This window comes from Pituophis catenifer, unplaced genomic scaffold (genome assembly GCF_029215685.1).
Source record: "Pituophis catenifer annectens isolate HBS135680 unplaced genomic scaffold, rPitCat1.0.hap2 SCAF_9, whole genome shotgun sequence".
Classification (NCBI taxonomy): Eukaryota; Metazoa; Chordata; class Lepidosauria; order Squamata; family Colubridae; genus Pituophis; species Pituophis catenifer.
Genome location: NW_027256889.1, coordinates 24,515,121 through 24,537,646, shown reverse-complemented (window position 1 = coordinate 24,537,646; position 22,526 = coordinate 24,515,121). Strand labels below are relative to the sequence as shown.

At 43.3% G+C, this 22,526-nt stretch overlaps 1 protein-coding gene across 2 annotated transcripts in view; it reads right to left on the bottom strand.

Moving 5' to 3' along the window:
• The window catches only part of NFYC (nuclear transcription factor Y subunit gamma), a 57,796-nt gene extending 48,324 nt beyond the window's left edge, over window positions 1–9,472 (bottom strand). Inside the window, exon 1 of one of the 2 annotated variants that reach the window (XM_070949332.1) lies at window positions 9,317–9,472. The gene's annotated coding sequence lies outside the window, so the exon portion shown is untranslated. Of the gene's footprint in view, window positions 1–655; window positions 945–9,316 lie in introns of those variants that run through there. The other variant, XM_070949331.1, reaches the window with a different exon arrangement.
• Between the last annotated feature and the right edge of the window lie 13,054 nt (window positions 9,473–22,526).

Below are 22,526 nucleotides of genomic sequence, written 5' to 3'. Positions count from 1 at the left end.
TGCTTAAAACATGTCATTTTAAGAAAGAACCCTTTCAATCCTGCAGCCCCATCAGTCAAGGTACATAATATTGGGATGTGGGTGGAGACAAGGAGGAAAAAGGAATGACAGATGAAACAGATGTCAACATACAAGTACTGTTACAAATAGGTGGCATTTAATTCAGATATGCAAATATATCAGTCCAAATACTTTATATTGACACCTCGACCCCCTCCCAAGCTTGTTGCCAATGTCATCTTTCCTAAAATCAAAAGGGAAGCTGAAGAACACTCTGCTTACATTTTTTTTAGCCTTCCACAAAAGCTTCTGTGCATTTCAAAAAAGACAAATTACTGGAAAGTGGATGGGAGAAGAGTTCCAGCTTTTTTGACCCTGATTTTATGCAAAAACAAAAACCTATGCATCTCTGACCAAAAATGTCTTCATTTTCACAGCTATTAAAATGGGAGAGAGAAAGAGAAAGAGAGACAGGCTGGGCTTAAGCCAAGGATAGCAAGGTAAGATAGGTGCTCCCTTAAGCTTGCCAAGCAAGGGGCCATTTTCTGAGACAGTTTCAACTTATCTGCACTTTGGGATTTCAGGACCACTCCGAGGATTGCTACATTAGGAAAGCAAAACAAAAGCAATGCACAAAAAAAAAAAACTAACTTACCAGGGATAGCGTTAATTTTACAGGCAGCTAATCATGCCTCCTCTGACAGAGCTAATTTAGCCATTTCTAGTCCTTCTCCACACACAAAAAGAAGAGGGGAAGAGAGACGTGGAGCAAAGAGGAAACAAAGGCAGCAGGAGATGCAGGCCAAGCTCTCTGGAGTGTCCACTGTGGTGCAAAACTGAGCAGCTGCCCTCCCAAACTATTCGCCATTTTTCTTTGTCTTTCAGCTGACCCCTGCCTCAGTGCAAAACTCCCAGGGACTCCAATGAGACACGGTGCAGCCTCCTTCCACTTTAACGGTGAAAGGCATTCAATCTAGCTTGCTACCCGATACCGAACCTCCCCTCGGCCGGCCCCTCGTTGGCTAAGCGCCTTCCTCGAGGAGTGCCCCGCAAGCGGATTGGCTGCTCCGCTCGTCACTTTAAACCCTCCTTTGTACACTTCCTGCTTTGCAAGTTACCTTGAGAAGGCAGAACAGGGGTCAGACGCGGAGACTTCAAGCCAGGAGCAACTTATGTAAAAGGCGGATCTCCGTGAAGTGGAGGCGCTCCAGGGTCACAATGGAGCAAAGCGAGGCGGGCAGGCGAGCGGGCGGGGAGGGGGGGAGGAGGTGCAAAGGGGAAAAGCAGATGAAATGGAGTCTATTGAATCAGGGGTCTCCAACCTTGGCAACTTTAAGACTTGTGGACTTCAACTCCCAGAATTCCTCAGCCAGCTTTGCTGGCTGAGGAATTCTGGGAGTTGAAGTCCACAAGTCTTAAAGTTGCCAAGGTTGGAGACCCCTGGACTAGACGATCTTTGGCGTGGCTGACCCTGGAGGGGTTTTTTTTTGGGGGGAAGGAGATTTTTGGGGGGGAGTTTCTTTCTTAAAAACTGATTAAGGTTCCATTTTTTGAAGGGTTTAAGGGGCATTGCGGTGGGATCCGGGGGCTGTCCGTTGAAAAAGGCAGCTTGGCTCTTTATAAGTGCCTTCAGAAATAGTGCTTTAAAATCGTGAGCCAGAAAAAAACGAGGCAGGAATCCCCAAGGTTTTATTTTTAGAGCCTCGGTTTCGCCATCACCAATAATGGGGAATTCAGGCGGGGGGGGGGGATGTGTGCAAATGCTCAGTTTCTCTTCTCTCTCCCCCCCCCCCTCTTTTAAAGTGGTCCTTAGGCGCTCCTGGGATCCCCCCCCTCCATAAGCTCTCATCCTGGCTCAGCAGTTTACCAACCCAGCCGATTTCTTGGATGAGGGCAACTCTCTTTCTCAACCGCATCTGTGTTGCTTAAATGGCAAACAGGGCAGTTGTGTTTCTGGTGGCGAGGCTGTGTTAAAATGAGGGATGGGTTGGGCTGGCCGTTGGAATGAAAGAAGAGGGGGAAAGGGGCAGGACCAGTGGAGAGAAACGGAAAGGATAAGAGGGAAGGCACAGCAAAGAGGTCTTGGCAACATCCCCAGAGGTGGCCTTAAGGTTTCCTTTCAAAGTTCTTCCCGAGCACTCTTGAGTGTTGATCGAAACTTAGGCTTTTCCTTTACAAAAAAAGGATTTTTTTAAAAAAAAAATGTATTGTGAAATGCAGAATTCCTTGCTTGGGGGCTAACCTCAAACTTGCAAAGTTATTCAAACCATTCAGAAAATAAAAATAAATAAATAAACATAATGCATACATTTCATACACAAAATGCCCTGAGATTATACATATTTTAGGTAGAATCCCCAAGGCTGTAATTTAAAACCAAGACGGGGTGAGAGGGGGGAACACATCAAAAAACTCAGGCGATTTATATTAATCTTTGTTTTCAACTGCATTTGCATTTTTTTAAAAAAAAGGTATCCTTAATATATCAGTTGGTATAATGTAGCAACTGCATTGGTACAGTCTCTACATCAAGTTTTCTAACTTTGGAACTCCAGAAGTGTTGAACTACAACTCTTGAATATCCCAGATCAGCAAGAGGTCAGGGAGGCTGTTCTAAATTTAAATCACTATATCTATTAGATTCCTCTTAAAAATAAAGTTCTAAGTTAGTGAAGAAATGGTACTATGCAGCTCCTCAAAGTATTTTGTAGTTTAGAAGTCAGCTAAATCATAACTAAACCTAAACAGAAGATTGAAAAGGCAGCTGTAATGTTCATAAAAAGGGCAGCAAACAAATGTCATCTTAAATTATGGAAAAGGGCCATAACTAGGAACGGAGAGGCAGTCCAAGATGCACACAAGGAGAGCAAAACTACTTTCCTGCATTTCAATAGCAAAAGGTTACTAGGAAACAGAGAATCCCAGGCTTCAAGGAAGAAGAACTGTGAATATATAAGAAAGCAGTTCACAAAAGTGGGTGGTGATGATGAATATCTTATATTTTCATTTCTGTGAATAGTTAGGGGGAGGGGGAATCTAATTCTTTCAGCATTTCTCAAACTTGGCAACTTCAGATGTGTGGACTTCAATTCCCAGAATTCCCCAGCCAGCTCTGGTGGTTGCTGGGGAATTCTAGGAGTTGAAATCCACACATCTGTAAGTTGCCAGGTTTGAAAAATACTGATTTGCTGGAGGGTTTACATCTAGTCCAGGGCTGTCAAACTCGCGGCCTGCAGGCCGGATGCGTTATGCTCTGGCCATGCCCATGCCCGGTTTAGCGAAGGGGGGAAAAGCCGTGATACGTCACATGACATCACCATGACGACAGCCCTGATCTAGTCCAAGCAACGCTTCCAAATACGATAAGTAGCTGAAGAGACTCTCTTGTCATATTATCAGTTGACCACATTTCTATAAGACATTTTCTAAAACTCAAATCATTTCAAGTCAGGAGAAAGATCATTTTTCCCCACCTTTGGATCAAAAGTTTATTGTGGAAATAAACAATACAAAGACACAATACAAACAGAACTATGTGTGTCGCAGACTTGGAAGAGGTCTGGAAAATTCAAGACTTTCTCCAGCACTCCATGGTGACTTCAACATGATTTGGCTCAGTTGTGTGTATGTGTGTTTGATAATTATTTAAAGAGAAGTGACAGCATATCAGCTACTGTAAAAAAGGTTGGGGTGCTGTTACATAGCCCTGACAGTAGCTATGAGAGACTTCAATCATCTAGCATTAGAAGATAAGTCACTTACTCATGGCTCATGCCAAACTGACCGATGCAGATTGTACAAATGCATTCCTTGTCTTCCTGATGTTACAGCATCCCCACTTTTCCAGGCAAACAGGTCTACCTGATCTGCCATTATCTAGTCCCACTTTTAGACTTAGAATAACTGTATTGTCACTTTGAATGTACACTAATCAATATACATTAAAATGAAATTTCATTGCATACAGCTCTCAAGGGCTCTCCACCTCCAATATACACTACATAAACATGACTAAATAAATAAATGCAAAATTATGCATATACCCACATATATATTTTCTGGTCCTTTGCTTGTGCCAGAATCAGCACTTAGCTTAATCACGTTCCGACATATGTTTTCTCTTGAAATTGCTCAAGCTTTTAAAATGAGCTTTGCACCTCCTACTTTTAAAGTCTTCAGATATTAAGTGATCAATTATATTTTATGTAAAGAACATTTTAAATTCTCCAATAGAAGAGAGAAAAGAAAAAAGTTAAAATGAGTTTGACCTACAACAGCCAAAGATTTGGAAAGTAGTAATATTTCAATAAACAGTCCAATTCAGCACTAATTCTCAGTGAACAATGGAATAAGTGAAGATATACTGAACAATTGCCTACATAATATATATTTTTAAGTGAACTAGATTTTTAAAAACTTGCAAAAATTACTGATGTAAAACACTATCATTAACAGAAAAAAATCCTTTTGAAAATATTACTGTAGCCCATCACAGCTTATTCGGTAGCTTATTCAGATAACCATGGTGCTGACTTCAATACATAATTGTAATGTTTATATGTATTTCAGGCTCATAACACTTTGCGAGATTGTATTCTGATAATGGTCACAGGGAAAACAGAATGAACTCTGAAAGTGATATGACCAGGCTAAGGTTTGGTTTAAACCTTGGCAGCTTTAAGATAGGTGGAATTCAGCTCACAGAATTTCCCAGAAAGCTGTGGTATGCTAGCTGGAGAATTCTGGGAGTTGAAGTCCACCTATTTTAAAAATTGATGAGTCAGAAACCCTGCTTTAAAATTATGGGCAAAACTCATTATTGCTCTGGACCACAGTATAAAAATAAAGCTCTCCATGTACACAAAGCCTGCTGGATACATAAATGCCTCAAATGACTTTTTTTTTTTATGTTATCTAATTCTGGGTTTTATTTAATTGACCAAACTAAGTAATAATTTTAATTAGCAATTTTATGATGTTTGTGTGTCTATATTTTTCTTGACTGTACACCGCCTTGAGTCCTACGGGAGAAAGGCGGTATAGAAATATAATAAATAAATAAATAAATAAATAAATAAATAAATAAATAAATAAATAAATAAAAAGATGCTGCAGTGTCAGAAGACACTACAGTTTTCTCCATCCCAATAAATTGATCTGTTTTGATGCAAAACAAAAGATGGGTATCAAGCAAGCAATCTGGTCTACAGCCAAGATATAACCTTACCTCTAAAGAAGAGGAATGGAGAACTGGAAGAGATCAGGAGACGTGCTTATGGAAAGAGAGGCAGGAATGAAATGAAGGTGGGGGGACTAAAAGGAAGGAACCTACCTGGAGAAGACATACTCACATAAACATGAAAGCACAGAAGGGTAAAAAAAAAAAAGGCTTTTGAATTAGAATACAACTCAATGTATGTTTAATTGGAAATAAATCTTGTATAGGTTTAATTGTAATTAGTATACAGCTGTATTAAGAAGAAAGGGCAAAGAGGAAGTTATGTGTCACCACTACTACATGAGCTGAACTCGCTGCCAGGCAGAGTTGATATTTGATCAATGGCCCATTTTTTTTATTGTTTTTGCTTAGATTATTTTAGTCTGGGCTGCATGAGTCAATATTATTAGCTGTTTCTGTTTTCACTAGTTTTGTATGCTGCCCAGAGTCCACTGGAGTTGGGCGGCCAGTAAATTTCAATAAACATTTAATAAAAAAAATTAAGCATAAGCTCTCATGAGATGCATCTATGTAACTGCCATGTCTTTCCCTCCATTCTTCTCTCCGTCACCTCCCCCAAATGAAATTAAATCCCACATCTGTCAAGCCATTCTATGCACCTGATGAAGTGAAGGTGGGAGCGTATCACTCTCCAAGACAAATGGATGCAGAAGAATTTTGGAACACCTTGAAAGTTCCCAACAAACTGAACTATGTGCATTATCAATTAGAAGCATTATTTTCTTCAGCACAGAATAGAAACTCTTGACTTAGAGTTATGAAATTCTTGAACTGATAACTAGATGCCAGAAACCGGGCTGTGCAAATAAGAGAAGCCCCATCCACCTCTCCACAGAACCGAACAATTGGGGGCTGCTGCTTTACAGTATGCTAAGACCAAAGGGAGTTAAGAAATCAGAGCATTACCCAATTCTGTTTTAGGATAGCTATTCAAAAGTGGCCTTGGTAGATACATAAATTATATATTTAAAAGTGTTTAAAAGCTAGAATCGAGCTAAAATGTAACTTCTGCAAAGTTAGCTGACACACACTTAAGGTCATATATGAAGCAAATTCAAATTTGTTTCTGAATCCAATTCAAATTGCTTATTTTTTCTGTTAAAGACTTTTATTTTTAGATTCACATCTCACCTTTATTTTGTATAACTCAAGGCAGCTAATTAATACTTGTCTCTTATTTTCCCCACAACAGTACTCAGTGCGTGTGACTGGCTCAAAACCTAACTTTTAAAAACTGACTTTCCTGTCTAAAGGACAACTAAAACTCATGGTCTCATAGTTTCTAGACCAGCACTGTAATAACTACACTAAACTGTTTTTCTCGCTTATGACTTGGCTTTTCCTATGATGTTCAACGGAAATCCATTAAGAAAAGTTGTCTTCTTTCTTGTAAGAAACAGCATCTTTTGGACATTGTATCCTACTAGATATGCAACAAATCCAAAAATAGAAAGCAACTTTCCATTAGGAAGCAGGTTTGGATATTGTTTAAATGACACTTTTCTTCTATATAGGTTTGCTAAATAGTTGTCATTTAGACAATAATTTAAACAAGCGACAACTGAGACAACAATGGAAGTGAACAGATAATAACACATAATCAAGGTAAACAGTTCAGAACAAGACAACAAAACCAATCAATTTCAACAAACATCATAATTAACTCAGCAGGAAAAGGACAAACTTTGGGGCTTCAGATTTTATAATTTTAATTCCTTGGAGGCGCAATTCTTTAAGGTAGAATTCATGGTTCTACAATAATTGCCAGTTACAATTGGCACTATTTTCTAAAATAATCATTGCTTTTCTGACAGGAAAAAAACATGATATAAACTACTTCAATAATCAGAATGTAACCACAGAAACTGGAGCAACTAAACCACAGACATTTACATATTTTTTCTTTTTTTTGCATTCTATATACCCTTCTTCTAATCCCAATTATAGCCATAGGAAGTAGGAGAAATGGAGGCTGTCAAGAGCCAGTGGTCCGTACGAGTTTTGATCAACACCACCAGTTCTTCCTGAGAGCCATGCAATTATTCCAAGAGATGAAACCCACACTTTGCCTCCTTCTTTAAGAGTACAACAGGTAGTGAGGATAATAATAATAATAATAATAATAATAATAATAATAATAATAATAATAATAATATAAAAAGTGGAAAAAGTTATAGAAAATGAGAAAGTGAAGATCTTGTGGGACTTTCGAATACAGATAGATCATCACATGGAACACATCATGCCAAAAATCACAGTTGCCAAAAACCGAAATGTACAATTTATTGACATCGCGGTACCAGGAGACACCAGAGTCAAAGAAAAAGAACTGGAAAAAATCATGAAATATCACGACCTGGCCATCAAAACTACATGGCTATGGATGAAATATGTAACAGTGATACCCATTGTCATCGGGGCACTTGGTACCATGTCCAAGAATTTTATAACATACATCAGCAAATTGCAGTTTCCTGCAATAACACCAGCGGAACTGCAAAAAACTGTGCTACTTGGAACCAGTTATTTACGAGACCACCTTCTGCCTCCGATAACCTCCCACCGGCCAACACGCTCCCACAGAGAGGGTCTCCTCAGGGTGCCGTCTGTCAGGCAATGTCGGCTGGCGACCCCCCGGGGAAGAGCCTTCTCTGTGGGGGCACCCGCCCTCTGGAATGAGCTGCCCCCAGGGATACGACTAATCCCGGATCTCCGGACCTTCCGCCGGGCCCTGAAGACGTTTTTATTTCAGCAAGCCGGGCTGGGTTGAAAAATTTTTAATTGGTGAATTTTATGGGTAACGGGGTTTTAAATTGGAGAAGCCTAAGATAATCTAATTCTGTTTTAATGTATTTTAATATTTGTATTGTGTGTTTTTAATTTTGGCTGTTCACCGCCCCGAGTCCTTCGGGAGAGGGGGCGGTATAAAAATTTAATAAATAAATAAATAAATAAAACATCGGACATCTTAAGAAGGTACTTGGTTGATAGCTAGGACGCTGGCAGCAACCCGTATCAACCATTAGCACCAGCCAATGGTATTTGTGATGCATTTTTGAATGTCCAGTTGACTCAGTTTCATTTTTAATGAATAAAAGAATAAGAATAATAATCCCATATCAACCATTAGCACCAGTCAATGGTATCTGTGATGCATTTTTGAATGTTCAGTTGACTGAGTTTCATATTTAATGATGAAGAAGAAGGAGGAGGAGGAGGAAGAGGAAGAAGAAGGTGGTACTTGGTTGATACCTAGGACGCTGGCAGCAACTCGTATCAACCATTAGCACAAGTCAATGGTATTTGTGATGCATTTTTGAATGTTCAGTTGGCTGAGTTTCATGTTTAATGAATAAAGATAATAAGAACTTTGTTATTATACGTGTATACACCCAAAGACCAGGTCCAACACACATAACAATCCCCAAACACACCTCCACCCACCCACCACAAATTCCCCACCCCTAAACCACCCAAACATCCACACAACAGACCAAGTAATTCTATCCGACAGCTCACTGATGGCGGCCCTTTAGTTCAATTTAGGTTACCATGATTAAATGAATCATGGTTCACTGAATGAAGCACAGCACTAGGGGCTCATGCAATACCCACACAAGCACAAGATGAACGGCTCGGGGCAGCCTGTGAGACCAGCCAGAATCCTGACTTTTCTCAGCTGTTTAGAACCCAATTCAGGTTCCTTTCACTTAAGCCCCGCCTCCGACTGAGCCCTGCCTGTCTCCCTGCTCTCCTCTATGGAAAGTTATCCATGGTCACAAGCCCCGCCTTTTCCGATGTCCGCCTCGGGGCTTGGGATAGAGGGGCGGGGGGGGAAAAAGGCTCTTTCCGTTGCAGGCTGTTTTCTCCACGGTCCGCCCGCAATCTTTACCCAATGGCCTAGCGACAGTTCCGCCCATTCGTCTACCCCGCCGGCGGCCAATCAGGAAGGACAGCGGGGGGCCGTTCCAGCCAATCAGAAGGACGGGCAGGGTGAATGGCGGCGAAGGGGGAAGGGAAAGATAAGTCCAACCGCCACTCCACCGAGGAGCTTCCTTCGCCCTACTTTTAACTCACCGTCCAGCTCCGAGTCCGTGGCTCCCGTTGCGCTTCGGCTGCAGCGGCCAATGCCAGTGGTTTAGCCGTAGCTCGGGCGCTTCCCACCGAAACGAGCGGGAGGGGGCGGGGATGTGAGGGAACGGAGCGAGCGCGAAGTGGCGGTGAAACAAGATGGCGGCGGGGCCGAGACTGAGGAGAACGGCAAACCCCGCCCCCTTCCCTCTGTTCGTGACTTTCAGCTGGTGCGCAGGCGCAACGTTCCAACTTCGTTTGCGTCTCCATTCTCTCGGAAGTGTAGGTTACCGCGAGAATTCACCAAAGGGCGAGATCTTTTTTTTTCTTGCACCTGTGCAAAAGGGAGTTGGTTCCCCCCCACTGAATTGTGGGAAGTGTAGTTTGGGCGGACTCGGATCCGCAGATGCAGTATTGTAGTTCAGAGCATAGCTGGCTGGAGAATTCTGGGAGTTGAAGTCCACAAGTCTTAAAAGCTGCCAAGTTTGAAGACCCCTGCTGTAGTTGAATTCTGCCAACTGTGTAGGCAGAATTTTTATTCCATCAGGCGGGCCTGGCCTAATTTTTCCCTTTTTTCCCTTTTTAAAATGCAAATTTTAATTTGTTTTTAATTAGTGGGGTGTTTTAAATCTGTCTTCGGCCAAATTGTTTAATTCGGTTTTATTTTGCTTTTAAATTTTGTATTTATGTGTTTTATCTTGTGGCTGTTCACCGCCCTGAGTCCTTCGGGAGTAGAGCGGCATATAAATCAAATAAAACTAAAAACTAAACTAAAACTAAAACTGTGTTGCTGCTGGGTATCCTATCCAGAGGCTCCCCCAAAAGCCTGGGCTGGGAAGGAGCAGCTGCACACCTGATCTCCTTCGCTCGCCAATCACACTTGGCCAATAAAAAAATTATACTCTACTCAGCTCAACTCAACTCAGCAAACCAGAAAACATACTGCCATACAGTAACTCCAGGAATGGAATTCAGTAGTTTTCGACTTGGAACCAAAATTGGAATCAAAATTGAGGTGGTTTAGTGAAGCATGATCCATTTTATAACCTTTTTTTTTTTTTTACCATAGTTGGGGAGGGGGTTGCATTTTTTTTAATTTTTATTTCTCATAAACATATTTAAGTGTATAGTCTCTTATCCATCATTAATCATTGATCATTCATCTTATCCTTTAACTTTCATTTTTATTTGTTTGGGGCTGCTCTTTTACCATTTCCTCTTCTTTGTTTTACCACCACCTTTCCTCTTTGTCCCTACTCTTTCTTCTTCTGTCCCTTTCTACTTTCTTCGTTCCTTCTCTCCTCTCCTTCTACTTCCCCTCCCGTTCCCCCACTCCTCTTCTTCCTCCCTTTCTATTCCTCTCTCCTTTTCTTCCTCCTCCCTCTCTTCTATCCCTCCCTCTCCTTTCCTCTTTTCTCCCCCCCCTTTTCTCTCTATTCCTTTCTTCTTTCCCACTCCTTTGTTGTATCCATTTTCAATTTAATCTAGAATGGTATTCGAGCAGCCCCAATTTTCTATTTACATATATCTTCATTTCAAATTCCTTTTGTTTAATAATTACATCTGTTTTATCATTCATGTACACTTTTATGGTAACTCTTTTTCTCTTTCCCCACCCCTTTTCCATTTACCTAGGCATTGCCTTAGTTGTTAAGTGGATCACTGCAGCTGTTAAACAAATAGATGGTCATTAAGTGAATCCAGCTTTCTCCATTGTCTTCCTTGTCAGAAGCTGTGGAAAGCCCCTTCCCCCCCTCCTAGAAGAATGAAATATTTTGGGGAATATTAAAAAGGCAGGATAGAATTGGATGGGGGGGAACCTTAAGGGAGGCAGAAACCAGTCCCAGTTTCCCTGCCCCAAGGAGAAACTGAGGAGGCCAGTTTATAGAAATGCAGATTTGGTAATCCATTCAGAAAGACCGGGTCAGGCAGAAACTTCAGATAAGCCACACAATAAGCCACACAATCGAGCCAAAGGTTGACAGCATGAGCTCAAACACCTAGGATTTACATTTTCCCTTTTGCCTATAGAGCCAGCCATGACCCCATAGGAATCCAGAAGGTATAAAAACCCACCCACTATAAACTCCATTTTGTCAGCTGTCCCAGAACTGCTTGCTATGTGTGTATTGGTTCTGTTCACTAATAAACAGAATATTTCTTTCCAGTCAGCCTCCATTTTATTCCTGGTTTGGAACTAGTTCTCGATATTTCTTCCAACAAAGCCAACTGGGAAGGTTGCAAATAGTGTTCCCATGATCCAGGACACTGCAAAATATTAACTCAATACACATAATTGTCTTATAACAGGTGCCTAGTTACATGCCAAACCTATGGCATGTGTGCCCAAAATGGCAACGAAGCCATGTCTCCCAGCACGCGTGACCTTGCTAGTTTGTCTTCCGGGTTTCTGGTGTGCATACATGTGTGACAATCAGCTGTCCTTTGTGTGCATGGCAGTGCCAAAAACCGGTGTGCGCATGCGCGCTGGCCAGCTATTTGTCGGGTGCGCATGCATGCCAGAACCTGGAAGTTCGGCTTTTCTGGAACGTGATCCCTTTGCGCGCACGGCAGTGTTGAAGACCGGCCTGTGCATGCACACTAGCCAGCTGATCGTTGGGCATGCATGCCCGCTAGAACCCGGAAGTTCGGCTTTTCCAGAGCGCGACCCTGATGAGCGCATACATGTGTGCGCAATGTTTCCGTGCGACGAAAAGGTTCACTATCACTGCACTAGGACATCATGGCTAATCATACTAACTAACCAAACAGGCTAGGTTTAGAAAATAGAAGCAATTAACCAAAGTGTTCTGTGTGAAGGCATCACTTGGCTAAGAATAATGTTATGACAGCCAAATGAGCAGTGAATAAATTTAATAACTAAATCAATGTTGAATGAACACAGTATGGTTTGTTTGGCTTTGGCTTATTTTATTTACATAAAATTTTATATGCCATCTGTTTCACAAGACTCAAGGCCATTTGCTATGATGCAAACAATTAATAAATAGAAACAGATGATTTCCCACATGAAAAATCTATTTGAAGGCAGTAGTAATCCCATTGGCATGCAAAACAAGATGGTTCTTCAGTGTCCTCTTAAAAGCCAGAAAGTTAGGGGCACCATTTACCCCAGAAGCATAAGGAAGGTCCCTAATTTACTTGAGTGGAGAACCGATAAGTATGTGAATAATATACAGTATTTTTCCAAAAATTGTTATAGCTATCTCCAAAAATTGGCACAAGTTGACATCTATAATTCTGTAACCAATTTTTTTTTCTTGTGTACATTGCAGCGACACAGAATTTTGCCACTGCACGCGTGGTAGCTGGGTTTGAGTCCTGGAGGAGAAAGCCTACATAAAAGTTGTCTGTCCTACCTGGCAATCTCTCTAGTAAGGGGAGAATATATACTGACCTATAAACTCTATATAACTCACAGTACAATAAAACGTGAGATATCTTCAACTTCTCCTTTACCACATATACATGCCCGTTCTGCTGTTGGTGTTCTCTTATACCTACCCTGGAGAAGTGCTGAGGGGAGAATATTAAATCTGGCTCTGAAGAAAGCTATTCTTTGTTTTGGGAAGATCAGATCATTTAGATACCTTGCTGGTTCCCACACGCCCTGCTTGATTCTGTCCCTACTGTGGAGAGGCAACCTATTTAATTCTTCTTGGAACTCCATGTCCTTCATTCTATCAATTACTACTTGCTTTGCTTTGTCAAAGCCGAGGGACATTAAGAATACCGGTGAGAGCCCATAAGAGCCCAGCTTGTGGTCTATCACCTGTTTCCAGGGGGGGGGAGTTGTCAGTCAACACTAGCAGGGACAGTAATGTGATAATGTATTGTAAGAACCTGAAAAGATTTACCTGGGTTAGAGACTCTCTGGATGAAACATCCTTTGGAAAAAGGGCCACTATGTTTAAGAATCAGAAGCCAGGGCAGGGGTGAAATCCAGCAGGTTCTGACAGTTTCTGGAGAACCGGCAGCAGAAATTTTGAGTAGTTCAGAGAACTGGCAAATACCACCTCTGGCTGACCCCAGAGTGGGGTGGGAATGGAGATTTTGCAATATCCTTCCCCCAGGAGTGGGGAGGTAATGGGGATTTTGCAGTATCCTTCCCCTGGAGTGGGGTGGGAATGGAGATGTTGCAGTATCCTTCCCCTGCCATGCCCACCAAGCCACACCCACAAAGTAAACAAATTTGGATTTCACCACTGAGCCAGGGTAACAATAAAGGAAAGTTATTGCTCCATATCCTGTTAATGACATTTTCAAGAAGCAATTGGAAGATCAGAAAAAAATATGATTTTTTCTAACAAGGTACCACCTTGGCTCTTTTTCCACAACATGCTTAACTGGGTCAGTGAGGGATCAAATGTGGCTTACACACCAAAAGGGTTAATTGATCCAACTGACTAAATTTGGCAAGATTCAGCTCAACCCAGAACAAACCCAGTCATATGTACAAGATTAAAATAACTTCACTCAGCTCACCATTCATGTCCTGGGAACACCTAAACTCAGTTGACCCTGTGATCATACCCCATTTGCCAAGAAAAAGAGCTGATCAACATTTGGAAAAGCAGCGGCACTGACCCTCAACCCGGTCAGATCTCCCTGAGGATTCCCCGGTTGCAAGAGAACTGCCCGCTTTGTGCTTTGTGCAGACTCGGTTTCTGCCAGCACTTACAAAACAGCAAAGACCCCAAATGAAGAGAAACTTTAGTGACGGTAACTTGTGACTCAGCTACCGAAAATCCAAAGATAAACAAAGAGGATTCAAAAAAGAGATTCTAGCTTCCCAAGAATGGCAACTTTTGGGCTTGCGTCTCTGGACCTTTTGCCAGCTGACTCCAGGATCCTCTAGAAAGATTGATCCATTCCAGTGGTGGGTTGCCTCCGGTTCGCACCGGTTCTATAGAACCGGTAATAAAACCGGTAGGAGGCTCCGCCCACCGACCCCAGAAGAGTGCGCGCACGCAGCTCCGCTGCAAACCGGTAGTAAAAGTAAGTAGAATCCACCCCTGATCCATTCCCTAATAACTAAACATGCCCTCAAGGGAATCTATTGGGTGAACCCATGGGGATAACCCGTCACCATCAAGATTGATGAAATGCTAATGTTCTTTGAGTAACTACATAAACAGACTTTCTCCTGAGTTCATGCTGGCCTTTGAAGTAACTCAGTGGCATACTCAGCTGCTGCTACAATTAAGTCTACCCACTTTGCTCCTAGTCATCTTTCCTTTCCTTCTACATTTCACCCATTATGGGCTTCTCGAGAACTAAATCTTTGCATACGATCATTTGTGCCTTGAGTTAAAATTCTGGTTCAATTTGCTTTCTTTCATCCGTTTGCTTAACTAGCTGTCTTTCGTGTTCTTCTGGGTCTTCTCCAAAAGTTCAAAAAGCGTCAATATCCTTGTTATCCAGCTTCTTCAGAGTTCAACTTTGCTTCCATAGATTGTCAGAGGGGGAAAAAAAAATCAAAGATTCTAAAGTTTATAGAGATTCTCAAGTCATGGTTATCATGATTGTCCCAAAGTTGCTTTTTCCAAAAGGCAACTGGACTTTCTTGATTTTTCCTTTGAAAATGTTTCACTTCTCACCCAAGAACTCAGAACTGAAAAAGCTTCCTGGATGAGAAGCCAAATGTTTTCCAAGAAAAAAAACAAGAAAGTCCAGTTGCCTTTTGGAAAAAGTACCTCTGGGACAAAGATTCTAATATTTGGAGGCATCGGTATGTCACGACTTCTGAATATCTTTTCCAGGCCCTTCATTGCTAAATGTTGGACTGTGATGCATTTCTTGAGTGCTGGTTCCTTTGCTGGTGACAGTTGATCTTAAAAGGCAGAATCTGTTTCAATCAAACAACACCAAAATGATTGCCATAAATACCCCTCACTCTATCCCTACTGGAGAAGCATGTAGCAGCCCCATCTAGTCCAAGTGTCAAGGAGCAGAAGCCAAACCCCAAATCCACGAAAAAGTGGCTATTGTCCACCGTCCCCACTAACTATGTATAGACAGTGAAAACAATTGAGAAGCTGTTTAAAATGTTGAATACACACAAAGTTGGGAGTGGGAAGCACTGTCTTATGGTGATTCTCCTCCTATCTTTCTGACTGGTCACAGTCCGTGTTGGCTGGGGGGCAGAGGTCGACCTCAAGGCACCTGGTTTGTGGGGTGCCACAAGAGTCGGTCCTCTCGCCTCTCCTGTTCAACATTTATGTGAAGCCGCTGGGCGAGATCATCCGTGGTTTTGGGGTGCAGTGCCATCTGTATGCTGATGACACCCAGCTGTACATCTCCACCCCAGACCACCCCAACGATGCCCTTGAAGTGATGTCCCGGTGCCTGGAGTCCGTGCGGGTCTGGATGGGGAGGCTCCCACTCAACCCCTCCAAGACCGAGTGGCTGTGGCTGCCGGCGTCCCGATATAGTTAGCTGGTGCCATCGCTGACTATTGGGGGCGAGACATTGGCCCCCACGGAGAGGGCACGTAACTTGGGTGTCCTCTTGGATGCACAGCTGTCTTTAGAAGAGCATATGACGGCCGTGGCCAGGGGGGCTTTCTATCAGGTTTGCCTGATACGCCAGTTGCGCCCCTTTCTGGATTGGGACTCCTTATGCATGGTCACTCATACCCTCGTCACTTTCCGCCTGGACTACTGCAACGCTCTCTACGGGGGCTCCCCTTGAGGAGCACTCGGAGGCTCCAACTGGTGCAGAATGCGGCCGCGCGGGTACTTATGGGGGCGACATAGCGCTCCCACGTGACACCTCTCCTGCGCGAGCTGCATTGGCTTCCAATGGTCTTCCGGGTGCGCTTCAAGGTATTGGTTCTCATCTTCAAAGCACTCCATGGCTTAGGGCCCAGTTATTTACGAGACCACCTTCTGCCGCCGATAACCTCCCACCGGCCAATACGCTCCCACAGAGAGGGCCTCCTCAGGGTGCCGTCGATCAGGCAATGTCGGCTGGTGACCCCCCGGGGAAGAGCCTTCTCTGTGGGGGCACCCGGCCTCTGGAATGAGCTACCCCCAGGGATACGACTGATCCCGGACCTCTGTACCTTTCGCCAGGCTCTGAAGACTTTTTTATTTCAGCAAGCCGGGCTGGGTTAAAAATCTTTTAATTGGGGAATTTTATGGGTAAGGGGTTTTAAATTGGGGAAGCCAAAGATAAATTTAATTTTGTTTTATAGTATTTTAATGTTTGTATTGTGTGTTTTTAATTTTGGCTGTTCACCACCCCGAGTCCTTTGGGAGAGGGGGCGGTATAAAAATTTAAATAAATAAATAAATAAATAAATAAATAAATAAATAAATAAATAAATAAATAAATAAATAAATAAATAAATAATTGGGGTCAAACCAAAAACTATACCCTGTGGGAGAATGGACAGATGTTATTATGGGATACACATTTGGTTGCAGAAATCCAAAACTGATGGCAGGAGAAGCTCTGCTGACTAAGGAGACAGGAAGAAGGGCATTTTGGGATAGAAGAGGGCCTCGAGAAGAGGATGGAGAAGATGGGGATCACTTAACATCCATGATTCCAGATCTACCTGCTAATTGCCACCCAGGATCCATTGTTTTGGCTGAAGTAGAGAATATGGAAAATGAGGTGAGATCTGCTGCTGGAATTGATATTCACAGGAGTGTGCTTGCCCTGGATGCTGTTGATGTTGGCATAAGAGAGGCAGAAAAGTCACTCAAAACTATCCAAATGTCTAGAACGTTACAATTCAAGAGAAAGGACAATAAACTTCAGTAAAGTATTGAAAACCATCACAAAGGAATAAGACTTGTGACATCCTTTTAGAATTAGAAGGCAAGGAAATTTAAAGGTGTGATAGGGGATTCATGTTTGGTGCACGTCCACAATACTTGTGCTCTTCCCGTTGTTGAGGAACACGGACACACATTTACAACTTTTTCTGTGACTGCTGCCAAAAAAAGTCTATCAAGTCTGACTAGATAGGCTCATCCACTCTTCCTGTCTTCCCTCTCTACTTTCCCTTTGTGGCAGGTTGAATATGTTGTGGTCCGCCAGTGGTCTGCAGAGCTGGCAGCAGAGTCGGACAATGAGGAGGCTGGGGAGGAACATGGACCAGTCCTGGAGTCTGGGGAAGGCTCGGAGGAGGGCTCTGCATCAGAGGCAGAGATGGGGCCAGGGCCATCTGGGAGTGATGCACGGCCTCCAGAGTCGGACATCAGAGAGGCAGAGGAACAGGAGGAGCCTGTTCCTAGTGCATACATGCGCAGAGCTACCAGAAGGCACAAACAGGTTAAAACTAAAGGGACAACTTGGGAGTAAGGCCCGGAGATGATTGGCCCCTCCCATAAGGCTTAAAAGAGGAGCAAAGGCACGTGGGCCCTTTGAGGGAAAGCAATGTTATTAATTCTGTTCCCAGTCGGCATCTCTGTTTGATTCTGGACTCCATGTGGCTTTGCCAAATAGGTCTTTGGCAGCATGTCAAGGGAGATAAAAGTGGGTGATTATCAGCCTTATCTCAAAGGACTCTTTACAACTATTTAGGACTCATCTGTGAATGAACAGAATTCACAGCTGTTACAATAAAAGAGGTTTCTGGGACTACTTGTGTGTTTTACTGATTCAGGAAGCCTAGGTCGGAACAGAATATCATGGTAAGAGGAAAGTGGTTGGGTCTGTGCCAAAGTCATGTTGTTGGTATTTTTGTGGTAGGCAAGTGATTCAGCACAAGACCACAAGCCTATAGGCAAAAATAAGGTGATGTGTAGAGGTCCTGGGTATAGGTTATAAAAAGAAATAGGAAAATCAAAGAGAGGTGGCACTATTCTAGATGTTGCAGAACATGTTGCTGAAGATGACTTCAGCTGGGAAACATGGAGTGAAGTGGAGCCCGCAAATCCAGAGATTCTGGCCCTGAGATGAGGAGGAGGACCAGGAAGAAAGTCTGGGAGTGGGTGGTGAACACTCTATTTGGAGAGACGAGGAAAGGGGACTCTGTTTTGTTTAAGGAGTTTTAGATCGTGGGCAGGAGAACTGTGTAAGCTTTCCTTGGCGGTAAGACAATCAGAACTCACAGGCTTTCCCTTATCAGCCACTGAGATCAGGAAGCAGAAAGATAGGGAAGGACAAGCAAAAAGCTAGCTAGAGCTAGAGCAGTGATTGCTAACCTTTTTGCCATCACGTGCCAAAAGTGGGGGGAGGGTGAGGGGGTCACATGCGCATATCCACACACCCATAATTCAATGCCCCCCCACACCCTGTCCTGCCCTTCCCACACATGTGCTTGTGTCCCCCCACTTTTGGCACGTGACAGCAAGGTGGGCCTGGGAAGGCTGTTTTTGCCCTCCCCAGGCTCCAAAGGCTTTCTTGAAGCCTAGGGAGGGAGAAAATGGCATCCCCCCCCCCGAGGCCCTCAGGAGGTTGGAAACAGCCCATTTCCCAACTTCCAGTAGGACCAGAAGGCCCGAAAATTAGTTGGACGGTGCACGCATGCGTGCTCGAGCTGAGCTAGGGCAATGCTCGTGTGCCCACAGATATGGCTCCATGTGCCACCTGTGGCACGTGTGCCATAAGTTCGCCATCACAGAGCTAAAGTATTAAGATGATAAGGGAGAGAGAAAGAGAAAGAAAATGAGAGAATATAGTGTACATACTAGCTTTTGTAAATTATATTTTCACTTTTTTTTTTTTTTAATTTGATTTATATGCCGCCCTTCTCCGGAGACTCAGGGCAGCTTACAATGCGTTAAGCAATAGCCTTCATACTTTTGTAAATTTTATACAAAGTCAGCTTATTGCCCCCACAAACTGGGTCCTCAATTTACCTTCCTTAGAAAGGATGAAAGGCTGAGTCAACCTTGAGCCTTGGCGAGATTCTATATTAGCTTGTCTATAACTTGTCTATATTAGCTCCCGCTATTATATTTGTATCTCAGTGGTTAGAGTAAACTCTTTCATTTATTCAAGTGCTGTCGATGTGTGTGTGTCTGTATCAGCTCCATCGCTTCTCGGCCATTTGGCTAAGATCAAGTGTAGTATCAGCTTCTAGCATGACCCATCTTCAGGTACACCTCACAGTTCCTCAGTAGGTGTGTTACCACGGATAGGCATCCTGAACTACGTGCAGTTACTTAACATAGCATTCTTGAAGAAGTAAGTGTGTAATGGTGGGTTGCCCCCGGTTCGGACCGGTTCTAGAGAACTGGTAGTAAAACCGGCGGGAGGCTCCGCCCACCGACCCTGACGTCATCAGAAAGCTTCTGCGCATGCGGCCCCATTTCAAACCAGTAGTAAAGGTAAGTAGAATCCACCTCTGGTGTGTAACATGGGCTACATCTTAATGGCACTGGTATTCTGCCCTGTTGAAGGGGGTCTACAGAGCCACAGGAGGGCCCATGCTTACCACCTGCTAGAAACAACTGGACTTGGATACTGGCTAGAGAATTCTGGGAGTTGGAAGTCCACTTATCTTAACGTTGCCAAGATTGACAAACGTTGCAGAAGAGGAGCTCTTGCATTGTGTGATCAGAAGGAGGCACCTGCTGTTACAGATGCTCAGGCATGTACATTTCCTATCTTATTAAGCATCCCTGATCTGAATAGCTATTGAATAGATGTCTTGGTGTATCTCTAGAGCAGAGGTCTTCAAACTTGGCAGCTTTAAGACTTGTGGACTTCAACTCCCAGAATTCTCCAGCCAGCATAGCTGAATAGCTGGCTGGAGAATTCTGGGAGTTGAAGTCTACAAGTCTTAAAGCTGCCAAGTTTGAAGACCTCTGCTCTAGAGCCTGCTTGTTGCCATTGCTAGGTCGAGGTGACCTTAGGGCTCTTCTACCCACCTCTTTTTCTTCTTTGCCCTCTCCCCCTCACTCTTCAGCTCAATCACTAATTGAATTCAGCTTCATTTTCTTCCCAGCAGCCTTCTCATTAAAAAAAACAACACCCTTAAAGGCTAAGAATGGCTATTTTACAGTAGAAAATATCCCTCCTCCTGTTTTCTGTTTTCTTTTTCCTCTCTCTTTGCAAATCAAGGAGTCTGCCTCGCCAAGGGAAGCAGAAGTGAAGTTTTCTGCATTTTGAGCATCTCTGAACAGAGTTGCAAAACTGCTGACCTCCTCCTTTATCAGGAGATGCTCCTTCATCAGCCACATATTGTGGGGGGCAGTTGCTGAAATCTGGTGGTTTGAAATTTGCTTTTAAAAAAGATGCAAAGTTCAGCAGTTGGGAAACCACCCTGCTGAGCAGGCTTTTTGGCTGCTATCTTCTGCTCTTTGTAATTACTATAGTAAAGAAAAATGCAGTTCTAACGAAGTTGTGGAAAACTTTGAAAATGAATGTCTTGCAGGGAAGCTGCTGGTAGCTTTCCCTCTGCTTGTCTGACTATCAGGGAAAGTTTTTTTTAAAAGTCAAGTTGGTGGTACGCCACCCATTTTTTTTCAAATTTATGTTGGAAACATGCACAGCATGAAGGGACATTTTACCACGTTTGGTGGACCTGTAGAAAAACTAGAAGGTTGTGGATACAAAGATATGCACTAATTCAGAGGATCTGAAAGATTACCACACAGGTGAAACTGGAGAGTTTTCCTTGGGATTGATGCAGTGGTGAAATCCAAATTTTCTTACTACCCGTTCTGTGGGCATGGCTTGGTAGGCGTGGTGTGACTTGGTGAGCGTGACAGGGGACGGATACTGCAAAATCCCCATTCCCTCCCCACTCCAGGGGAAGGATACTGCAAAATCCCCATTCCCTCCCCACTCCAGGGGGAAGGATACTGCAAAATCTCCATTCCCAGCCCACTCCAGGGGGAAGGATATTGCAAAATCTCCATTCCCACTCCACTCCAGGGGAAGGATACTGCAAAATCCCCATTCCCACCACACTCCAGGGGGAAGGATATTGCAAAATCTCCATTCCCATTCCACTCCAGGGGAAGGATACTGCAAAATCCCCATTCCCACCCCACTCCTGGGGGAAGGATATTGCAAAATCTCCATTCCCTCCCCACTCCAGGGGAATGATACTGCAAAATCTCCATTCCCACCCCACTCCAAGGGGAAGGATATTGCAAAACCTCCATTCCCAGCCCACTGCAGGGGGAAGGATATTGCAAAATCTCCATTCCCACTCTACTCCAGGGGGAAGGATATTGCAAAATCTCCATTCCCACTCCACTCCAGGGGGAAGGATATTGCAAAATCCCCATTCCCTCCCCACTCTGGGGCCAGCCAGAGGTGGTATTTGCTGGTTCTCCGAACTACTCAAATTTTCCGCTACCGGTTCTCCAGAACCTGTCAGAACCTGCTGGATTTCACCCCTGGTCCTGGGTCAGTCACTTCCATCAGCTTTTGCTCATCTCTGCCTTGAAGAGATTCTGCAATGGAAGATGGAATTGGTTTTCAATATTTTCACACTTACTAATGCATTTCTGTTCAAGATGTTCTTTGACCTCTTCTATTTTAAGGCAAATGGTCTCTGAATTGACAGTAAAGGTTTTCGTATAGGCTGATGTTTTGTTCTTGGAGCTGTAATTGCTTGCTGGTGTAATTCTTCAAGAAAAATATCAGGAGTTGCTTGCATCTGGTGTTTGTCCATGTGCTTGGAATGGCAGGTGTGTATTTTATGCTGTATTTCTCTAACTCTGGAGTTGTAACATCAGGCCTGATGAGAGGCGAACTGTACAATGAAATCTAAGTATAGGTCACATTTGAAATGCAAAGTTTGGTTGTTCGATTGACATAGCACCAAAGGAATACATTATGAACTTTACAAAAGACAAGGTGCCACTTGTTAAAATTCTTTAAAATGTGTAATTATGGTGCAGGGTGAATAGAATGCTAGATGGTTGGGAACAAGGAGAACTCAATTTTTTTCAGTATTAGGAAAGAGAAAAGGTATAACCGGATTATATAACCCAAATGCAAAAGTGGCTTCCTGGGGAATATTTTGCAAAGTTCAAGTATAGGTCGTTCTCAAATTATGACCGTAATGGAACCTGCTGATGAAGGTCATAAGTTATAATAGTCGTAAAACAGGTCACCCACATGGGCTTGCCAGATTTTATGATCTTTTTCATATGAGAATTTTCATATTTCAGATGAGAAGGAAGGACTCCCTGGAGAAGAGCCTAATAATGCTGGGAAAGATTGAGGGCAAAAGAAGAAAAGGACGACAGAGAACGAGGTGGCTGGATGGAGTCAC